Source organism: Euphorbia lathyris, chromosome 6 (genome assembly GCF_963576675.1).
Source record: "Euphorbia lathyris chromosome 6, ddEupLath1.1, whole genome shotgun sequence".
Lineage (NCBI taxonomy): Eukaryota > Viridiplantae > Streptophyta > Magnoliopsida > Malpighiales > Euphorbiaceae > Euphorbia > Euphorbia lathyris.
Window position 1 is genome coordinate 39,112,076 of NC_088915.1, and position 15,468 is coordinate 39,127,543.

Consider the following 15,468-nt stretch of genomic DNA (forward strand, 5'->3'; position numbering starts at 1 on the left):
CACACAATTGGATAGAAAAGACCTAATATGTTTAGTTTTGAGCTTCAAGACGTATAGAAAAGATAGCAAGGATCTCTATGTACTCAAATCCTTCGTTTGTACTAACATGATGTTTTTTTAAACTGTCACAATCTTTATTTTGTAAACTTTATTTTCATGATTATTTGACTATATCTTTCATTATATATATCAACTGGATGGATCTATATTATTCTGTACAAATTAAATATCAATTTCAGGTAATTGGTGTCTCTAACATACTAAAAGATTTCTCATGTACTTGAAAGGACGTTTCTTAGATAACTAACAATAAAACTAATAATTTTTTTGCACCAAATATGCAAACTCATTACTTTGCAAAATAACCTTTATTTTTCATATGTTTTTTTAAGTTTATATTAATTATAGTTTCTGATTACCCGAAGCAATGCAACGGCTTCGTCCTAGTATAAGATGAAAGAATAAGATCCATATTAATAGATTAGGCCATTTTTTTCTAGTTCCATAATATAATTTTTTTTCTTTTCCTATAATAAATATATGGGTTGTACCTTGTAACTAAAAAATATGTATGAGGTTTTGTTCAATAAATAAATATATATATATATATATATATATTTGAGGTTCCTATTAAAGGCAAGATCAATCCTAAATCATGCAATAGGTTGATGCAAGAAAGTCACTTTTTGTTATTTGTTAGCATCCTGCCTCTTGTTTCTAACCCCTCTGTTTGTATGGGAGTTCTGAGGAGATGGGGAAGATCAGTAGAATGATCTTACTCCAAGAGATTCAATATCACCGAAGAGAAAAAGCCTAGTTGTCACGTCTGTGTCTAAAAATATTATTTATAAGTTAATATTAGATTACATAATATTTTTAAGTTTATTTTATTTACCAATTAGGTGTTTTAAGTATATAATACGGATTAATTCAGTTTTCAGGTGCCCATTATAACATTAAACATTATAATTAGATAAGTTTAAGGAATAAAAGGAAAATATATAGGAAATTGGGGTAGCAAAATAAGGGATTTCTTTTGTTAAGGGCTATTTTGGATATTAGGGAATTAAGAATTTAAGAGAAGTTTCTCTTTCTCTGAAAGAAAACGTTTTAATCTCCTTCTCTCCCTTTCTCTCTCTATTTTTTTTATTTGTCGAAGATGGCAAGGATTCTAGGAGCTTCGCTCCGATTCAGTTCCTCCGAACATGGTTGTCGGCTGAAATGGGTCTGATTATTCCATTTTAGAGGGACTTCGCTCCGGTCTATGGTGATCTCCTGTTAGTTTCTGTTAGTTTGAACAGTTCCTCCTAGTTTCTCACGGATTCAGTCTCTCATTGGCCGGATCTCAACATGCAGGTTAGGAGGTAAGAAATTCTAGTGATTCAGATTCTAGCTTTTTATGGTAAATCGTTTTTGTCCATACGTTCTGTTCACGATTTCCCCTTTTTTTTATTACAGTTGCATATTTATGTTGATATTCTCTCAGTTCTTCTAACTGAGAGTGCATGTCCCTCAAGCTAGAATATGGTATTAGCTATATTTAGTTTGAAATAGGATGGGTTCGAGCTCTTTAAGGCCAAAATGAAAGGCAACAATTGAAGCTAAATTTTTCTTTCATCTTCTGTTACTGAATTAGTATAACTTGGTGGTTATTTATTTTGCAATCATGAAGTTGGATGCTATTGTTTGTCATATGATTCCTTTGGTGTGTTCTTGGATTTAAAATGATGTTGTTTACTAAATCTAAGCTATTGAAGATATGATTGGTGGTGTTGGCAGATTTATTATCTCGAGAATTGTTTATATGGGGTTTTAACTTATATTGTGCTGTTTTGTGCAAGGAAAAGTTTTAATTTGCAGACAGTGAGTGATTTAGATGTAACATGAATGAATATATGTTTTCATCTAGTGGTAGATTGGTGCCATTTAGTGGAGGCTCTGTCGTTTAAATTGTTGTTTGATATTTTAGCTCGAAAATGTGTTTCATCCTTGTTATCAAGGTCAATCGTTAAGTTTGATTTGTTTGGTAAAAATGTTTCGTTTAATAAAAGAGTCGTTTTAGTGATAGAATGAGTCATGTTAATTACACGAAAATGAGTCGTTTGCGTGTGCCTCATATTCGTGGAAAACCCTTCCGTGTGATCTTAATTATGCAAACTAAAACCCAAATAATCCTAAATAGAAACTCTGCTTAATAAACAATTAAGTACATCACAATATTAATATACAAAAAAAAGGTACAGTGAATAATATAGGAGGGGCTAGTTGAAAATGGGAACAATGAGTGCATTTCTAAATCTGATTTGCTGGTATGAATTTATGGAAGGATATATGGAGGGGGTGAAAGGTTTCTTTAAATATGAGTTTTGGGTGTGATTATTTTTCCTCTTTTGCTGCAGAATTCGGTACAGAGAACGTACCGTTTAGGAGTGCATGAATTAGTTACCTATGTTTATTTTGAGCTAGTATTGAGCTTGTTAACTTAATCATTAATTTTTCTCAGAACTACGTGGCTTTGATTCCCAATTAGGAAATACCGGGATATGTAAGAAGCTTGATTATATTATCAAGTCCAAGCCAATTTGATAGATTAAATTAAATATTTGTTAAGAGTTTGTTAGACTATTAGGTTAGCTAATAATAAAACTTCAAAATTGTTTGTTCGTGTAGCGTAGGAATTAAGTGGTAAAAAATAGATTTGATATTATTGCTGAATCAACTTGAATTTGAGAATAGATCGGTGACTATGGATCAAGGGAAAAAGAAATTAGTTATAGATCGTACTGCCTGAGGTACATGTCTTACTGTAACGAGTTATCAGGAAATTATTTTTATTGAATTAATGGTAATAACGTTGGTAAACGTTCACTTAAAAGTTAAGGGCCGTGTTCTTAGAAATTAGAATCGTACTTTAGACTTACATGCGTCTGTTATTTAGTCTCATCGTCGTACCCGAAGCTGTTTAGGGTCGGGTTTGACATTTTGGTATCAGAACCCTAGGTTAATTTCCTCGGACCTAATATAAATATATATAGTGATGGAGAAATTTCTATTTATTGTGTTGTATTAGTTAATAACGACAATTTTTAGTTACTATTCTTCAAAAGCAATTAGCATATGAGATAGTTGATTATCCATTTTGTGGATTTGCTGCCTATCTTCAATTGTAGGATTATGCTGACAATTTATGGTACTTACAATCATTAGTTTTCAATTAGAAGTAGCACTTAATGCGATTTAATTTGATCAATTGGAACCATACAAATATTTTGATAGTGAGTACTTATTGCATGTTTTTCTAAGGTTTCACCAGTCATATGAGGAAATGTGGTCTATGACCTTATCGAACTGTGATTTCAGCTTTTGAAGAATACGAGGACTAAAATTTTCTTTATTGTGTCTACGAGTTCACTTAATAACGAATTTCCTCATTTTTCTTTTTACAATAAATTGAACCTTGATCTATCTACTATTTGTATGGATTTTTTGGTATGGTTAATTGAATTAAAGATGAATTGGACTTATGGATCCATAAGAGTGCATTGAGTGGTTTAGAAGATTTTAGGTGTTTGTATGGATAATGTTAATTTTAAGTTTATTAAATCATAGTTTTAGTTTACAAGGTCTTTACTAGTCATAGATTTTACAGGTTTTCAATATATATACATCAAAGTTTGTAAAACTTTGATCATAATCAAGACATTATGAAGTACTTTATTATATGGGCTGGTGAACTAGGTGGAAGTATATTTGGAGTATTTACAAGTTTAATATATAAATAAAAACTGAATACTTATAGGTTTATAGGCCTTATGAGTGGAGCTATTTTTTTATACTTTGAGTTGGTCTGATTAAGGTTTGAGTTACTATTTTTTTATAGACCTCAATGTGGGGTGAAGCAAGGTACTTGGGAGTTAATTTTTTTTATACTTTGAGTTAATATATGGAACCATGGATTCGAATAGTGAAATTTAAGAGTGGTTTAGATTTAGTTAATGAATCTTGAGACTTTAATGATTGAGGATATATTTATTCGAATTCTAATTTATATAATATTTTCCGTGTTTATGGTCAAGATATCCTTGGGTTTTGTTTGTAGTTTATACTTATTACAATCAAATTGAGTGTTTTATAGGTGAACTGATGGAATTAAATGGGGTTATATATTTTGCAAACTTATAGTGTGGTAAAGTTCTCACTTAGACTTGGTTTGGTCATGCTTTGGTAATCATAATTAAGGCATATTACGTGTTTGTTTGGAGCTCTTTGTGCTTCACAGGTCCAAAAAGAGCGAATTAATTGGTTTTAGATCTTAGGTTGTAAAATGAGTTAAAAGTTATTATTCTCATATTGATAAACAAAAAAAAGCTATGGTTTATATATATACCATGTCAAAATTACTATTTTGAAGACAAAAATTAACTTAAGATTTTGTTGCTCCATGATATCATTGAGTGGGTAGTTGGTACTCCATAAAGATGGACTTTGGATGATTTTGGATGCCATGAGAACTGTCAAGTAAAGAAGCTCTCTGAAATTTGGTTTTGTGGATGTGATTGAGACATGATTTATAAGTCAAAATGTTTTGGTATGTGAAACTAGTTTTCTTTTTAAGGGTTGATTGTTGACATGCGTGAACAGAGATAAAATTCTACAAATGAAGGGCATATGAATTTGCTGGAAAATATGAAATGTTTGATATTTTAATAATAGCAAATATTGGAATTTGATATCGGAAACTTTATGAGATTAGTCTATGAGAAAGGAAATTATGTATATATATTCCTACTTTAAATGAGTATTTTGAAAAAAAAAAGTATTTTTGGTATCCGTCAGAAGTAGTCCGGATAGGTGGGTTGTTATTTAAAGACCATATTTAGTGAGAAATATGGCCTATGTACACAGTCTAAAGACCTAATCGGGTATGACAGCGAAGCATTAGGTAAGACCATACGAGATTAGGCAATGTTAAAGAGATGTCTCGAATATGTTTATATGTTATGGATTGATACATGAGGGGATACTCAGTGATGGATACAATATTGAAATTGATTTAAACTTTCGTTTTTGTAAAGTGTTCATATAATGATCATTATGTTTTGATTATATTGATTTGAAAATATGAGATATAACTATAGTTAGTTTGATAATTGAATAAAAATGTTATTTTCAAGTTATTAACTTTAAGGTATCCTTTTGATAAAATGTATATGTGTAGCTATTTTAAGTGAAAATTAGTTATTTTTATTTTTATTATAGATAACTACTTACCGAGATTTCTATCTAAAGGTTTTTACTTGTTTTAATGTTTTAGGCGAAGAGGTATGAGATGCTAATGTTTAAAAAAATGGAAGTTGGGTTTGAATTTGATGGTTTATTTTTATGAAATTTTGGTTAAATTGTTATTTTGATGGAAAAGTTATATAAATTGAAGTTTGGTTGGATATTTGTTGAATTTTGATCTAGTTGGTATTTTAATAGAAAAATGTTTAGTATCCATCGCGAGTAGTCCGGACGGGTGGCTTTGATATTTGAAAACCATGTTCAGTGAGGGACATGGCCTGTGTACATAGTTGAAAGACCTATCGGGTATGGCAAAGAAGTGTTGGATAAGACCATGCGGGACTAGGCAATAATATGAGACATCTCGAATATGGATATGATTAGATATATGATAAAGAGGATGTACTTTCTGATGGATACATACGTTAAACTAATTAAAATGTCATATTTTAACGAAATACTTTGACTGAACCCATATTTTGAAAGATATTGACGAATGATTTACGGGTATGATTCACTTTACAAAGTTTTGAAATAACAGGAGAATTTTTTTTTAAGGTAATAACTTGAAATAGTTAAGAATGAGTATAAGAATTTATGAATTTTGAGGGCAAAATTCTTTAAGGTGGTGAGAATTGTCACGTCTGTGTCTAAAAATATTATTTATAAGTTAATATTAGATTACATAATATTTTTAAGTTTATTTTATTTACCAATTAGGTGTTTTAAGTATATAATACGGGTTAATTCAGTTTTCAGGTGCCCATTATAACATTAAACATTATAATTAGATAAGTTTGAGGAATAAAAGGAAAATATATAGGAAATTGGGGTAGCAAAATAAGGGATTTCTTTTGTTAAGGGCTATTTTGGATATTAGGGAATTAAGAATTTAAGAGAAGTTTCTCTTTCTCTGAAAGAAAACGTTTTAATCTCTTTCTCTCCCTTTCTCTCTCTATTTTTTTTATTTGTCGAAGATGGCAAGGATTCTAGGAGCTTCGCTCCGATTCAGTTCCTCCGACCATGGTTGTCGGCTGAAATGGGTCCGATTATTCCATTTTAGAGGGATTTCGCTCCGGTCTGTGGTGATCTCCTGTTAGTTTCTGTTAGTTTGAACAATTCCTCCTAGTTTCTCACGGATTCAGTCTCTCATTGGCCGGATCTCAACATGCAGGTTAGGAGGTAAGAAATTCTAGTGATTCAGATTCTAGCTTTTTATGGTATATCGTTTTTGTCCATACGTTCTGTTCACGATTTCCCCTTTTTTATTACAGTTGCATATTTATGTTGATATTCTCTCAGTTCTTCTAACTGAGAGTGCAGGTCCCTCAAGCTAGAATATGGTATTAGCTATATTTAGTTTGAAATAGGATGGGTTCGAGCTCTTTAAGGCCAAAATGAAAGGCAACAATTGAAGCTAAATTTTTCTTTCATCTTCTGTTACTGAATTAGTATAACTTGGTGGTTATTTATTTTGCAATCATGAAGTTGGATGCTATTGTTTGTCATATGATTCCTTTGGTGTGTTCTTGGATTTAAAATGATGTTGTTTACTAAATCTAAGCTATTGAAGATATGATTGGTGGTGTTGGCAGATTTATTATCTTGAGAATTGTTTATATGGGGTTTTAACTTATATTGTGCTGTTTTGTGCAAGGAAAAGTTTTAATTTGCAGACAGTGAGTGATTTAGATGTAACATGAATGAATATATGTTTTCATCTAGTGGTAGATTGGTGCCATTTAGTGGAGGCTCTGTCGTTTAAATTGTTGTTTGATATTTTAGCTCGAAAATGTGTTTCATCCTTGTTATCAAGGTCAATCGTTAAGTTTGATTTGTTTGGTAAAAATGTTTCGTTTAATAAAAGAGTCGTTTTAGTGATAGAATGAGTCATGTTAATTACACGAAAATGAGTCGTTTGCGTGTGCCTCATATTCGTGGAAAACCCTTCCGTGTGATCTTAATTATGCAAACTAAAACCCAAATAATCCTAAATAGAAACTCTGCTTAATAAACAATTAAGTACATCACAATATTAATATACAAAAAAAAAAGGTACAGTGAATAATGTAGGAGGGGCTAGTTGAAAATGGGAACAATGAGTGCATTTCTAAATTTGATTTGCTGGTATGAATTTATGGAAGGATATATGGAGGGGGTGAAAGGTTGCTTTAAATATGAGTTTTGGGTGTGATTATTTTTCCTCTTTTGCTGCAGAATTCGGTACAGAGAACGTACCGTTTAGGAGTGCATGAATTAGTTACCTATGTTTATTTTGAGCTAGTATTGAGCTTGTTAACTTAATCATTAATTTTTCTCAGAACTACGTGGCTTTGATTCCTAATTAGGAAATACCGGGATACGTAGGAAGCTTGATTATATTATCAAGTCCAAGCCAATTTGATAGATTAAATTAAATATTTTTTAAGAGTTTGTTAGACTATTAGGTTAGCTAATAATAAAACTTCAAAATTGTTTGTTCGTGTAGCGTAGGAATTAAGTGATAAAAATAGATTTGATATTATTGCTGAATCAACTTAAATTTGAGAATAGATCGGTGACTATGGATCAAGGGAAAAAGAAATTAGTTATAGATCGTACTGCCTGAGGTACATGTCTTACTATAACGAGTTATCAGGAAATTATTTTTATTGAATTAATGGTAATAACGTTGGTAAACGTTCACTTAAAAGTTAAGGGTCGTGTTCTTAGAAATTAGAATCGTACTTTAGACTTACATGCGTCTATTATTTAGTCTCATCGTCGTACCCGAAGCTGTTTAGGGTCGGGTTTGACACTAGTCAAAGGAATTTAAACAACTGAATTACCCGAGGCTATCCTAGTTCTTGTTTCGCTAACACGAGGAAAGTCTGGTTCTAATGTAGGATTATTTCAACAGTAAATTATTTCTTTGAATGTTTTTCTTCTCTTGTTTATAGCGGGTGTCTATGGCTAGGGATAGAGACAACTCATGTCTCTAGGGCTGTAGCTTCCTGATCTCCAGCACCATCCCTGGGTAGGGTGGTACCGCCCTGGACAACCCCTCTAAAAGAGAAATAATTATATATATATATATGTGTGAGAAATAAAATAGAAGAATAACTTAGCACAATTGGTTTAAGAATGAGTTAAAAACCTCTCCACCTCTAAGTAAGTCTTTGGTTTGAACCTCCACTATTCCTTTTTTTCCCTTAAAAAAAATCATTATTCAAACCTTTATTTTTTCTCCAATTTTATTTTTCCCCTTTAATAAAAAATTCATTATCCAATTTTAATTTTTTCCTTTTAATAAAAAAGTCAAAATTTTCCTTTAAATCAAATATTAATACTATTATCTAATTTTAGGGGTAATGATTTGGGGTTTTAATTTAGAAAATTAGAATTGAATTTATAGAAAATAAAAATTTATATGCTTTTCCCGTTGAATACTTTTAATTTTATAGTTAACATATTAAAACAAATAAGTTTTATTATACAAGAGGTTAATTTTTTTTTATCTAGTCCTAAAGGGCTGAATTTTAAAAAATTACCCTCAACCACAGTGCTAAAATTAGCCCTGTAGAAATGAAATCCTGCCTATGGCATATGGATTCATGTCTTCTTCTACACTCCAATTGGATGTAATGGTGAAATCAGGATTGAAATCTTTGAAGGGCTTGAAAGTATATGAAAAAAAAATACTACTTTAATATATTTATAAAATAATACATCAATCAATATGTGAGAAATTCATAGCATCTCTTACTAAATAAAGGATATAAAGGATATAATTTTTAAGTTTTAAGTTTCTTTTAATAGACAACTAGTATAAACTGTCTTAGGCCCTGTTTTTTTTACTTAAATTCAGCATAAGTAAATTCAGTTCAGTTCAACAACATTAATTTAATTTAATTTTAGTAATTATTATTATTTATTATTATTATAATTATAATTATTTATATATAATGGCGTTTGGTTCGCATAAGGGTAACAGAATGGAATCAAGAAAGGGAAACAAGGAGAAAGGAATGGAATGACCCTAAATTTCCTTCTCTGTTTGTTTCAGTTCCATTTGGTTGTTTGGTTGACATTATGTAATAAACTAGACTTGCATTTTTAACAATAATTTCTATACAATAATATGTCTATATTAATAAATTAATCACATGTAAATATAAGAATGAAAATCAATTTATTCAACTATTAAAATCAAAAGAAAATGAAACTGATGAAATGGAAATAAAATAAATCAAAGAAAATGCATAAATATTTTATTTAAAAAAATAATTATTTTAAAATAATTAAAAATAAATACCAAAGCCGAATGATATGATAAAAGAAAAATATTTGTCAAAATTATTTTTCAGGATAAAAAATAAAAACAAATAAGTATAAGGATAAAAAATGAGATTAGTCTAGGGATAAAAAATAAAAATAAATAAATATAAGGATCAAAATAAAAATAAAAAAGTAAAAATTAGTTAAAAAATATTTTTTAAGCATAAATAAATAAATAATATATAAGTATAAGGATCAAAAGTGAAATTAATCGAATGATTAAAAAAGTAAGAATAAATAAATATATGGATCAAAATAAAATTAAAAATAAAATAGAGATTAAAATGAAATTTTATAAGGACAGTGGATATTTAAATTAGTGAGAAAGAGGGGAAAGGAAATGGAAAACCTTAGGGGGTTAGAGGGAATGAGAATGGAGAAGTTAGGGGTAAACCCAAAACTAAAAGAGGGTAAAGGAAATTATTGAATTGATAAAACAAACACCAACAAAAGGAATGAAACCTTCTCATTCCCTTACCCTTTCCTGAAACCCCTAAAACAAATGGCCCCTAATTATAATTATTTATATATAATTTAGTATTTAATATTATTTAAATATAAATTCATCATTATTTATTATAATTATAATTACTTATATATAACTTACAATTTATTAAATATATATAATATATAATTTTTATTATATTTTTTTATATATAATATATCATTTGTTATTATATATATAATTTATCATTATTTATTTTAATTATAATTATTTATATATAAAATATATCATTATATATATAATTTATTATAATTATAATTATTTTGTGCAATTCAATTAAGTTCAGTTCAGTAGCATTCAGTTAATTTAATTTAATTTAATTTAATTTCAGTCAAAAAGAACATGCCATTACTTCTCTTTGTAAAGAGAGAGAAAGAGAATGCAAGGAAAAAAAACTAGTTTTTATTTTTCTAATTTACATATTATCAATTTCATTAAAATTTTAAAACTAAATATAAAAATAAACCTTATGATTTATATTATTTTAAAACATAAATCATGTGGTTTAAAAATTTATAAACAGGTATCTCAAGGTTTTATGCTGTTAGTAAACATAGTTCAAAATACTAACTACGTGACATTGTTAGTAAAAAAGTAAAAGGGTAAATTTATCTTTCTTTTATTGTTTATTAATTAACTTTTATTCTCTTTACCTATAAATGAATGACACATTACCACATTTATTCTCTCACTTGACCCTCCCGTCTTCATCATATCACGAAATTATACTTCTTCATATAAAAAGTTGAATTTATATATATATATATATATATATATATATATATATATATATATATATATATATATATTGTGAATAAGTCCATTAGGTAATGGGGAATCGACGGTTAAAAAGATCGGCCAACTGTCACAGTGGTGTAGTGGTTATCGATATTACAAAATCTAAAATTGAGTGATTTTTATGTTACATTTTTAAGTTCAGTGATCATACTTCAATAATCATACCGTGAAAATGAGCGAAGTTTATTGATTATAGATGTAATTTAACCCTAAAAGAAAAGCCTACACTAAATAGTTATCTATAAGCCTCTCCTCCTACTCTCTTCTCTTCTCTTCTCCTCATCGACAGTCTTCTTCCGACCGACATCTCCTCCTAATGTCAGTGTAGTTGATGCTGCTCTGGAATATCGGTCCAATCTCGTTGGAAGTCTGGTGACAGTCTTTCTTTCTCTCTTTCTTTTGTTTTGAAAAAGAAACAGAGTCTCTTTCCATTATTAATTAAGGAATGAAAACCAATTAAGGTTGGTTTGAGTGGTTAAGGGACTCAAATCACTTAAGTTCAAGAATCGAAAAATCTGACAACAGCTTTTTGGGTATGACGCACTTACAATAACCTATCGGCTACAGAAAAAAAGATAGATAAGGGTATTTTGGCGGATGACCATATCAAGTTAGGTGAGTAGCTGCTCTTGTACCATGAGTGTTTTACTTTGTAGTAGGGCTGGTAATTTTATATTGGTACTTATCAAATGTGTTGATGTTTGTTCATATATTTATTTATTTATTTTTAAGTAATTTTATATCGTCACAATTCAATTATCATTTTGTAATCGGACGATGGCAGATCAAGTGTTAAAAAATAGTCATATGAATTATTAGTTCATATGTATTGTAATATTTTTCTCCATTTTAAAACACTTTGTAAATCTTTTTTAATTAAAATTGCCAAATCTTTCTCAGGTCTACCATTAATTTCCGGTGTGTGTTTCGGTGTTTATGTGTATCTATAATGACGAATATGGTACTACAGAAGAAGTAGAAGTTGTGTGTTGTAGAATGGATGAGTAAATTTGATTTTGGTTAAGAAATAAAGAGAAAGAGAGATGATATATTAAGGTGAAATTGTTGTGAAGAAATGGGTGATTTGTGGTTGAATATGTGTACATTCCAATGCGAAATGCTAGAGCTTTTGCTATGTCTTTAATAATGCACACTCTTCCCTTCCAATCCACTGCTTCCAGAGCTGAAATAGATTGGGATGAGCAGTTTTTGGTGTATGCCTAAGCAACTGCAACGACATCTCATTTATGAATTGTTTCTTGCTCAATTCATTCATATTTTCTAATTTTTTAACAGCAACAACTACTCCACTTAATTCCATATTAGCCTTATAAGTTGTTCCATGTTTTCCTTTGCCTATCTCTTCTTAGCAAATCATCCATGTCAAACTCTTCACTTTACTAATTGGAATCAAAATCACTAATTCATTCTTAATTTTGTTTACCCGCTGCTTCTTTGCTTTGCACCTTCTTGTAACAACACAGCAAAACAAGTAGCTGCACAACAGCACACGATATTAACGGAAACTCACAAAGATCTGGATTATGATCAAAAGAGCTGCTCACGAATCTTCCAAGAACATCGGTTGGAGGAGATTGAATGTAACATTAAAATACGTCAACGAATTCTGACAAAAAACCGGAATTTGACATGAATGTAGTTGAATTGAAGCTCAAGAGTTATTAGATTTGGCAATTGAGTATAGTGGTAAGGAATTGAAGATTGTATGAAAGAAAAACATGAGGTCTCCAAAGATAGAATTGTATTGTTGTTAAAGCTAAGTTTGGTTAAAAAAGTGAGATTTGATAAGAATGTAAGGGGGAGAGAATTCCATGTGAATCTGAACAAGTAATACCTACTCATATTTCCGTTAATTTTGCAGAGGAACTTCTTGTACTATCTCTTAATTGCAACTCTTTCATATTCATCGAAGAAATACCAAATGGAATCATTATAACAAGAAGAATAATAATCATATTCATATTGATTATGAAAATGAAAATGAAATGGATGTCCCAGACATAGCCAGATCATCAAAATGAGACAAAGGAATATTAATATATTGGTTCAAATATCATTCTATTATTAAAGAATGTCAAACAATGTGACAGACAGCTCTGAATTACTTTACTTGGGGATATGCGATTTAAATATCTTCTGTTTTTAAAATGAATATATGTCAAACAATGGACTTTGCATATACCTACTGCAACTTGTTCATTTAATTACTCTGCAAATTTTGAATCAGAATTTAATTTCATCACAACTTTTCTTAATATATACACACCTCTCCACTCCAACTTCACATTTCTCTACTATTATTTCTTTATTAAAAACTAATGTTTTCCTACAACTTCAAATATTGCCTTTTTTAAATCCATTCCATTTTCACAGCTCTTGATATATATATATATATATATATTCTATACATAAAAACTGTGGCACTATCCACTTTAGAGCTAAAATACTACTTTCACACTAAAAAAACTTATAAGTAGATAATATCTATTTTTCTCACTCTTCATTATGTTATATTCTAACTTTTTTTTTACTAACTTTGACATTAGAATATTGGTTTTTTTAAAGAACATTGGAATATTATTAAGAAATAGGTTACCATCAGAATATTTAAAATTGTATTACTATTTCTTATGTTTGCAAAAAAAAAATAATACTATAGGTACTACATCACAAATCGGCCAGGGTACTGATAAACACAAAATATACCTAAATTAGCATACATAAATATGGTTATTTTCATGTAAAATATATATTAATTATATTATTTTGGAAAGATTTCATGTTGGTATTTGTTGTTTGTGTGCAAGGTGTTAATTATTTAGAAAAAGCTAAATAGGAGAAAAAACATATTAGAAATGAGTGAGAAATCAAGCTTTTAGTGAAAATCACGTACGAGAATCAGAAGTCACATATGAGAATTGAAAGAAATAACCAAAGGAGGAAAAGAATAGTTTCTGTCACTACAGAGATTCTGAAATCTCTACAGGGACGCGCTGGACAGCCATGTAACGCCTCCTTCCTTCCTCTTCCCCGACAACGGCACCAAAAACTTGTTGGGCGAATTCCGCAAGCGCACGGTAATAAAAGATATCAATCCCACAGAGAACGTCTGATAATTTGATTAAAAATTATTGTTTTGATTAAATTCATTTTCTCGAGGTTTATATAAAATTGTTAATGGTTTAAATGGTTTCTAATTCTAATTATGGTTACAATTATAATTACAATTTACAGAAATTAAATTTAGATTAAAGTTTATTCCAAGGTTTATTTATACTAAGCAAAAACACAACTTATAACTTTGATTTGTTTAGAAAAGATATAATAAATTACCAATTTATTCAATTTAAAGGAATTGAACTGTAATCAACCTTTCCTCTCGGCCTAAGATTGAAAACCTTAATCAAATTCGGTATCTAAATCCGATTAATCGACCTATCGTAATGACCAAATATAAATCCGAATTCGATTAAGTGTTCAACAAAGTTTGCATGAGAAAATACCAAAATCTCTTTATAAATACTTTTGCATGAAAACACCCGTTAAAATTAGTTAAAGAGTATCGCTAAATCAAACTTTAAATAAAACAATAGTGAAGATGGAATTGAATTAAAAAATATTTATTAGTTTGAATTATAAACATCTCAAGTTAACAGGGAAGAAGAAGTTTGAATGGCATTGAACTAGGTATGAGTTCCGGGTTGTCAATCCTTCACTTAACTTTGTAGGTTTGTCAGACCGTGGGTCGCCCCTAATCTAGGATCTTCTCGCTCAGTCTTTGAAATAGCACCTCTCGGTTGTTCTACGAAGCATAAACTCGAAGTAAACCTTAATGTAAATAATAAAATATGTATCTTGTAGTGGCTCTTTATATGTTGTGTAACACAAAAAAGTAACAATTGAACTCTGAATTCTTCCTCTATTTATAATCTTCCAAGAGGTACACTGAAGAGACGTGTCCGTTGGTGAAGGATTGCCTCTATCCAGATGAAAGGATGTGTCGTTTGGAGAAATAAACATGGAAAATGTGCTTAACAGCTTCGCTGTCCCTGTAGAGATTCAAGAACCTCGTACGTGACAGAGTGAAGAGGGAGGAATGAGGCGCTACACAGTTGTCCAGCGCGTCCCTTTAGAGATTTCAGAATCTCTGTAGTGATAGAAACTATTCTTTTCCTCCTTTGGTTATTTGTTTCAATTCACAGATGTGACTTCTGATTCTCGTACGTGATTTTCACTGAAAGCTTGATTTCTCACTCATTTCTAATCCGTTTTTACTCCTATTTAGCTTTTTCCAAATAATTAACACCTTGCACACAAACAACAAATACCAACGTGAAATCTTTTCAAAATAATATAATTAATATATATTTTACATGAAATTAGCCATATTTATGCATGCTAATTTTGTTGGAGTTTAGTGTCCTAAAGACAAATGTTTTAGGATATAATATTAATGAATAAATTGTTTATTTAGCCATTTGTTTAATCAGATATATAGCATTAAAATGTAACTATATATAAAGGCACAAATCTTTCATAAAGAA

General features: G+C 29.7%; 1 long non-coding RNA gene across 1 annotated transcript; it reads left to right on the forward strand.

Moving 5' to 3' along the window:
• The first annotated feature begins 1,120 nt into the window (after nt 1–1,120).
• Nucleotides 1,121–12,374, forward strand: LOC136232308 (uncharacterized). Its single transcript, XR_010690462.1, has 3 exons — nt 1,121–1,364; nt 1,459–6,465; nt 11,804–12,374. It is a non-coding gene; the product is annotated as an uncharacterized lncRNA (long non-coding RNA).
• Nucleotides 12,375–15,468: the final 3,094 nt, after the last annotated feature.